Below are 8,967 nucleotides of genomic sequence, written 5' to 3' on the forward strand. Positions count from 1 at the left end.
GTTCCTTTTGGCAAATATAAATTCTACCCAATTTTTTTAGTTTTCTGAGTGAATGTCAACGTGCAGACAAAGTCCCAATTTCCTCCCTTTACTGTCAAGTTCCTACAAAGAATGCAGTTCCAAGCTTGCCTCACAGCAGAGTCACTTGGGGGAATGTTTAAAGTGAAGTCGGAGTCACCCTGAGCACCACCCCAGGCCCACTGGACCAAAGTCTTCTCTCCAGAGATTGCTGGAGACCTGTCTTTTCACAACCCCTACCACAGGGACTTAGCTAGTCTGTCTTTTGGGCAGTCCTGTCACCCTCCCTACTCCCCGTCCCCTCCCCACCCAACTGTTTCACCCGTGTTTACGGGGGAATGACGCTCAACAAGCTCTGGATACCCTCCCCCCAAAACAAGAGCCTCCAAACCTGACAAGCACTTAGTTAAGTGCCTCTGTGCCTTGCAGCACTGTCAAGAGTCCCCCGCTACACAAGAACCACTGGGGACCCTCTGAGGAACCTAAGGCTCATGGGCCCAAGGTGAATCCACTACTGAATGTCCCCCGTGAGCTGAATGAAGTGGCCATGATTTTAGGGCTTTTCCAACAATTTATTATGAAAACATAGGAAAAGCTGAAAGAACCATACAGTTAACAACTATATATTCTAGATTCTACAACTATTAATGTTTTGCTTAGTATCACGTTTTTCTTAAAAAAAAAAACCAAAAAACCTTTATCCACCTATCAATCCATCTTATTTGTTATGCATATCTAGGTAAGTTGCAGATACCTGATTTTAGTTTTTGTAACTCAACACACAACATAAAAGTTGACTGAAAAACAACACAAAACCTAAAAGTTGAAAATGGTGTATTACTTGAGGACATTATTGAGGACTATAGCCTGGAAACAGCCTCTCAGATAGCTCTGAGGAACTGTTTCAAAGAGGTAAGGGAGGAGTCAGGATATATAGCAGTTTTTGCTGGCGGCGGTTGGGGGGGGAGGGTGGAAAGTAGTCAAATATCCAAAAAACGACTGCTAATCACAAAAACAGATATCTCAAGTATGGGAAGACACAAGAGTCTGGGCTCATTGAAATCATTCCTTTGATACGCATCTTAACTATGAGGGGCATCCATCCTGAATGCCCCTCGGGGTGCATGGTTGTTGGGAGGCAGGCAGCTGCAGTGGCTGATGCCTTGATGGTGGGCAACGTGTGTTGTTTACTGAAGAGGTCGGCAATATTTTTTTGTCTACAAGCTCCATTTTGCCCTAACTAGCCAAAGCTCAACCTTACTTCAGATTGCTCCCCACGGTAAATTCAAAATTTAAAAAAAACTAAGTGGAGCTTAGAGATCATCCAGAAGTGATAACAATTCCCAGTTCTTGGGATTCCATGCTGGGCCAAACCTCAGGACAATCTTGAAAATTACGGGCTGGGTCTATTTCACAGATGAAGAAAACCTCCTTGAGAGGTGAAGAGATTTGCCCAAGGTCACTCTGATAACTGACCAAGCAGGCCACCAGGACTCTGGGTTCCAGCCCACTGCCCAGCCACCTCAGCCTGTCATGGACACAGAGAAGGGTGTTTCACAATGATAGGGCTCTGTCCTTGCAATCACTTGCACTAACACTCATGCTCACCCTGAATTAAGCATTAGTGATAGCAGATGGCAATGTGATAAAGCGGAAAGGGCTGCTTCAGGACTGGGTTCCTTGGGTTTGAATTAAGGTTCTGACACGCAGCAGCAGCTGCTCTGCGGCCAGGAAAATTAACTCAACCTCAGGGAACCTGGACTTAGGATTCAGCTTCCAAGATGCAACCAAGAAAACTGACCTCTGTGGCTTTCAAAAAACATCGCTATGAACACATGTAAAACACTGAGATTCCGATAACCAGTAGCCATTTTAATAACCATGATACAGTCATTAAAAATATTCAAAATCTCCAAGTTGTATTAGTAGTCATTCAATGCCTTTATTACCTGTCAAGTTCCTACTATGTGTCAGAGGCCAGGGATATAAGTTCTCTGCGCTACAGAAGTTGTTTTAGTGCATACCTTTAAACAAAACCTTACAGGCAATATGATAAAGAATATTACTAAGGTCATAATAGCTGTCAATAATAATGACAAACTATTGATTGTTGGCTCCTTGCCAGAGACGGGCTTTACAATATATTACCTTGTAAAATCCTCATGATGGACTTTAGAGGCAGGTAAGATACACCTCATTTTAAGGATGCAAAAAGTAAAGTGCCTAGAGCTTTCACAACTTGTTGGAGGTCATGGAGAGGCAGCATCAAATGTCAATCTGCACAACCCCAAAGCCCCTGAAATTCTGTCACTGAATTTCCAAGTGCTGTGGATGGAAGGGAGTTGGTTGGCAAGAAACCAAAGAGCAGGGATCACCAAGGGGATGCTCTATGAGCAGGGCCTTGTAAGGTAAGGCTTTGCAGCAATAGCTAATGCTTAAACTACATGCCAGGGCTACCTTAAACGTCATCACTTATTTCACCCTGACAACCCTTTAAACCCATGAAACAGGCTTATTATCTCCCCACTTTGTAGATGATGAAACTGAGGCCTGGAGAGGTTAAGTCACTTGAGCAAGGTGATTATAGTCGATTACTTCATTGTTCCCTTCTCTGTAAGCAGATCATACACACAGCCCAGCCCATTGTCAAGTGACTGTGGTGCCTCCCTGCAGGGTGAGTGACTTCATTGTCAGCCTTGGCCATGTGTCTTGCTTTGACCAATGGAGTGTAAATGAACGTGATCTACACAGGTCTGGAAGAAGCTTTAAGAGCCATTGCTCGTGTGGATGAGCCTCCTGTTCTTTCCCTTGGCCAGGAAAACAGCAGTCCCAAATTGGGACTGCTCCTTCCACCTGGGTCCCAGACCAAGAGGCCATGGAGCCGAACTGTAGCAATGACCCACAGCCCCTGGACATGTAATGTGAGTGAAGAATATGTTTGTCAATGTAAGTCACTAGGATTTGGGGACTGTTTGTTACTAAAGCAGAGCTCTAAGTGAGGGAGTCAGGATCCTAACCTCAGTAGCTATAGTTTCAATGCCATAAAATTTACCTCTTTTAACTGTACAATGATTTTTAGTATAGCAAAGTGCAACTATCACCATAATCTACCTTTAGAACATTCTCATAATCCCCAAAAGAAACCTAGTGTATTGTTTCCCTTTCTCACCTCCAGTCCCACAGAATTGTGCAATACATAATCTTTGTGTCTGGCATAGAGTTTTTGAAGTTCACCCATGTTATAGCATGTATCAGTACTTCACTTCTAATTATGCCAAACAGCGTTTCATTGTATGGATATATCACATTTTGTTTATCCATTCATTAGATGACCGGTGGGTTGTTTCCACTTTTTTGCGATTATGAATAATACTGCTATGAACATCAACATGAGTGTTTAAGATAGCCTCATCCACCAGAGGGCAGACAGCAGAAGCAAGAAGAACTACAATTCTGCAGCCTGTGGAAGGAAAACCACATTCACAGAGAGATAGACAAAACGAAAAGGCAGAGGACTTTGTACCAGATGAAGGAACAAGATAAAACCCCAGAAACACAACTAAATGAAGTGGAGATAGGCAACCATCCAGAAAAAGAATTCAGAATAATGATAGTGAGGATGATCCAGGACCTCAGAAAAAGAATGGAGGCAAACATCGAGAAGATGCAAGAAATGTTTAACTAAGACCTAGAAGAATTAAAGAACAAACACCTAGAAGAATTAAAGACCAAACAAACAGAGATGAACAATACAATAACTGAACAGAGGAAAATCAACAGCAGAATAACTGAGGCAGAAGAACGGATAAGTGACCTAGAAGACAGAATGGTGGAATTCACTGCTGTGGAACAGAATAAAGAAAAAAGAATGAAAAGAAATGAAGACAGCCTAAGAGACCTCTGGGACAACATTAAATGCAACAACATTCAAATTATAGGGGTCCCAGAAGGAGAAGAGAGAAAGGACCTGAGAAAATATTTGAAGAGATTACAGTCGAAAACTTCCCTAACATGGGAAAGAAATAGGCACCCAAGTCCAGGAAGCGCAGAGAGACCTAGGCAGCATAAAAACCCAAGGAGAAACACGCCGAGACACATAGTAATCAAACTGACAAAAATTAAAGACAAAGAAAAATTGTTGAAAGCAACAAGGGAAAAACAACAAATGACATACAAGGGAACTCCCATAAGGTTAACAGCTCATTTCTCAGCAGAAACTCTAAAAGCCAGGAGGGAGTGGCACGATATATTTAAAATGATGAAAGGGAAGAACCTACAACCAAGATTACTCTACCCAGCAAGGATCTCATTCAGATTCAACGAAGAAATCAAAAGCTTTACAGAGAAGCAAAAGCTAAGAGAATTCAGCACCACCAAACCAGCTCTACAACAAATGCTAAAGGAACTTCTCTAAGTGGGAAACAAAAGAGAAGAAAAGGACCTACAAAAACAAACCCATAACAATTAAGAAAATGGTAATAGGAACATACATATCAATAATTACCTTAAATGTGAATGGATTAAATGCTCCAACCAAAAGACACAAGCTCGCTGAATGGATACAAAAACAAGACCCATATATATGCGGTCTACAAGACACCCACTTCAGACCTAGGGACACATACAGACTGAAAGTGAGGGGATGGAAAAAGATATCCATGCAAATGGAAATCAAAAGGAAGCTGGAGTAACAATACTCATATCAGATAGAATAGATTTTAAAATAAAGAATATTACAAGAGACAAGGAGCACACTACATAATGATCAAGGGATCAATCCAAGAAGAAGATATAACAATTATAAATATATATGCACCAAACATAGGAACACCTCAATGCATAAGGCAAGTGCTAACAGCTATAAAAGAGGAAATCAACAGTAACACAATAACAGTGGGGGACTTTTAACACCTCACCTACACCAATGGACAGACCATCCAGACAGAAAATTAATAAGGAAACACAAACTTTAAATGACACAATAGACCAGATTGATTTAATTGATATTTATAGAACATTCCATCCAAAAATAACAGATTACACTTTCTTCAAGTGCACACGGAACATTCTCCAGGATAGATCACATCTTGGGTCACAAATCAAGCCTTGGTAAATTTAAGAAAATTGAAATTATATCAAGCATCTTTTCCAACCACAACGCTATGAAATTAGAAATCAATTACAGGGAAAAAAACACAAAAAGCACAAACACATGGAGGCTAAACAATACGTTACTAAGTAACCAAGAGATCATTGAAGAAATCAAAGAGGAAATCAAAAAATACCTAGAGACAAATGACAACGAAAACATGACGATCCAAAACTTACGGGATGCAGCAAAAGCAGTTCTAAGAGGGAAGTTTATAGCAATACAAGCCTACATCAAGAAATAAGAGAGGGCTTCCCGGGTGGCGCAGTGGTTGAGAGTCTGCCTGCCAATGCAGGGGACACGGGTTCGTGCCCCGGTCCGGGAAGATCCCACAGGCCGCGGAGTGGCTAGGCCTGTGAGCCATGGCCGCTGAGCCTGCGCGTCTGGAGCCTGTGCTCCGCAACAGGAGAGGTCACAACAGTGAGAGGCATGCATACTGCAAGAAAAAAAAAAAAAAAGAAACAAGAGAAATCTCAAATAAACAGCCTAACCTTATACCTAAAGGAATTAGAGAAAGAAGACCAAACAAAACCCAAAGTTAGTAGAAGGAAAGAAATCATAAAGATCAGAGCAGAAATAAATGAAATAGAAACAAAGAAAACAATAGCAAAGATCAATAAAACTAAAAGCTGGTTGTTTGAGAAGATAAATAAAATTGATAAACCTTTAGCCAGACTCACCAAGAAAAAGAGGGAGAGGACTCAAATCAGTAAAATTAGAAATGAAAAAGGAGAACTTACAACAGACACCGCAGAAATACAAAGCATCCTAAGAGACTACTACAAGCAACTCTATGCCAATAAAATGGATAACCTGGAAGAAATGGACAAATTCTTAGAAAGGCATAACCTTCCAAGACTGGACCAGGAAGAAATAGAAAATATGAACAGAACAATCACAAGTAATGAAATGGAAACTGTGATTAAAAATCTTCCAACAAACAAAAGTCCAGGACCAGATGGCTTCACAGGTGAATTCTATTAAACGTTTAGAGAAGAGCTAACACCCATCCTTCTCAAATTCTTCCAAAAAATTGCAGAGGAAGGAACACTCCCAAACTCATTCTATGAGGCCACCATCACCCTGATACCCAAACCAGAGAAAAATACAAAAAAAGAAAATTACAGACCAATATCACTGATGAATATAGATGCAAAAATTCTCAACCAAATACTAGCAAACAGAATCCAACAACACATTAAAAGGATCATACACCATGATCAAGCGGGACTTATACCAGGGATGCAAGGATTCTTAAATATACGCAAATCAATCAATATGATACACCACATTAACAAACTGAAGAATAAAAACCATATGATCATCTCAATAGATGCAGAGAAAGCTTTTGACAAAATTCAACACCCATTTATGATAAAAACTCTCCAGAAAATGGGCATAGAGGGAAACTTCTTCAACATAATAAAGGCCATATATGACAAACCCACAGCAAACATCATTCTCAATGGTGAAAAACTGAAAGCATTTCCTCTAAGATCAGGAACAAGACAAGGATGTCACTCTCGCCACTATTATTCAACATAGTTTTGGAAGTCCTAGCCATGGCAATCAGAGAAGAAAAGGAAATAAAAGGAATACAAATTTGAAAAGAAGAAGTAAAACTGTCACTGTTTGCAGATGACATGATACTGTACATACAGAATCCTAAAGATGTCACCAGAAAACTACTAGAGCTAATCAATGAATTCGGTAAAGTTGCAGGATACAAAATTAATGCACAGAAATCTCTTGCGTCCCTATACACTAACAACAAAAGATCAGAAGGAGAAATTAAGGAAACAATCCTATTCACCATTACACAAAAAGAATAAAATACCTAGGAATAAACCTACCTAAGGAGGTAAAAGACCTGTACTCAGAAAACTATAAGACACTGATAAAAGAAATCAAAGATGATACAAACTGGGCTTCCCTGGTGGCGCAGTGGTTGAGAGTCTGCCTGCCAATGCAGGGGACGCAGGTTCGTGCCCCGGTCCGGGAAGATCCCACATGCCGCGGAGCGGCTGGGCGCGTGAGCCATGGCCGCTGAGCCTGTGCGTCCGAAGCCTGTGCTCTGCGATGGGAGAGGCCACAACAGTGAGAGGCCCACGTACCCGGCGCCAAAAAAAAAAAAGATGATACAAACTAAAGGAGAAATATACCATGTTCTTGGATTGGAAGAATCAATACTGTGAAAATGACTTTACTACCTAAAGCAATTGCAGATTCAATGCAATCCCTATCAAATTACCAGTGGCATTTTTTACAGAACTAGAACAAAAATCTTAAAATTTGTATGGAGACACAAAAGACCCCAGATAGCCAAAGCAATCTTGATGGAAAAAAACGGACCTGGAGGAATCAGACTCCCTGACTTCACACTATACTAGAAAGCTACAGTAATCAAGACAGTATGGTACTGACACAAAAACAGAAATATAGGTCAATGGAACACGATAGAAAGCCCAGAGATAAACCCACGCACCTATGGTCAACTAATCTATGACAAAGGAGGTAAGGATATACAATGGAGAAAAAACAGTCTCTTCAATAAGTGGTGCTGGGAAAACTGGACAGCTACATGTAAAAGAATGAAATTAGAACACTCCCTAACATCACACACCAAAATAAATTCAAAATGGATTAGAAACCTAAATATAAGACCAGACACTATAAAACTCTTAGAGGAAAACATAGGAAGAACACTCTTTGACATAAATCACAGCAAGATTTTTTTTGATCTACGTCCTAGAGTAATGGAAATAAAAATAAAAGTAAACAAATGTGACCTAATGAAACTTAAAAGCTTTTGCACAGCAAAGGAAACCACAAACCAGTTGAAAACACAACATTCAGAATGGGAGAAAATATTGCAAACAAATCAATGGACAAAGGATTAATCTCCAAAATATATAAACAGTTTATGCAGCTCAATATTTAAAAAAAAAATCCAATCCAAAAGTGGGCAGAATACTTAAATAGACATTTCTCCAAAGAAGACATACAGATGGCCAAGAAGCACATGGAAAGCTGCTCAACATCACTAATTATTAGAGAAATGCAAATCAAAACTATAATGAGGTATCACCTCACACCAGTTAGAATGGACATCATCAGAAAATCTACAAACAACAAATGCTGGAGAGAGTATGGAGAAAAGGGAACCCTCTTGCACTGTTGGTGGAAATGTAAGTTGATATAGCCACTATGGAGAACAGTATGGAGGTTCCTTAAAAGACTAAAAATAGAATTACCATATGACCCAGCAATCCCACTACTGGGCATATACCCAGAGAATACCATAATTCAAAAAGACACATGTAGGGACTTCCCTGGTGGTGCAGTGGTTAAGAATCCGCCTGCCAATGGAGGGGACATGGGTTCGAGCCCTGGTCTGGGAAGATCCCACATGCTGCGGAGCAACTAAGCCTGTGTGCCACAACTACTGAGCCTGCACTCTAGAGCCCGAGAGCCACAACTACTGAGCCTGTGTGCCACAACTACTGAAGCCCGCATGCCTAGAGCCCCTGCTCCACAACAAGAGAAGCCACCGCAATGAGAAGCCCGCACACAGCAATGAAGAGTAGCCCTCATTCGCTGCAACTAGAGAAAGCCCACATGCAGCAACGAAGACCCAACACAGCCATAAATAAATAAATAAATAAATAAATAAATAAATAAAATAAAATAAGACACATGCACCCCAATGTTCACTGCAGCACTATTTACAATAGCTGGGTCATGGAAGCAACCTAAATGCCCAATGACAGAGGAATGGATAAAGACGATGTGGTACATAT

Source organism: Delphinapterus leucas, chromosome 10 (assembly GCF_059928025.1).
Source record: "Delphinapterus leucas isolate spDelLeu-1000000601 "Yukka" chromosome 10, BTC_Dleu_Yukka2, whole genome shotgun sequence".
In the NCBI taxonomy this organism is placed as follows: domain Eukaryota; kingdom Metazoa; phylum Chordata; class Mammalia; order Artiodactyla; family Monodontidae; genus Delphinapterus; species Delphinapterus leucas.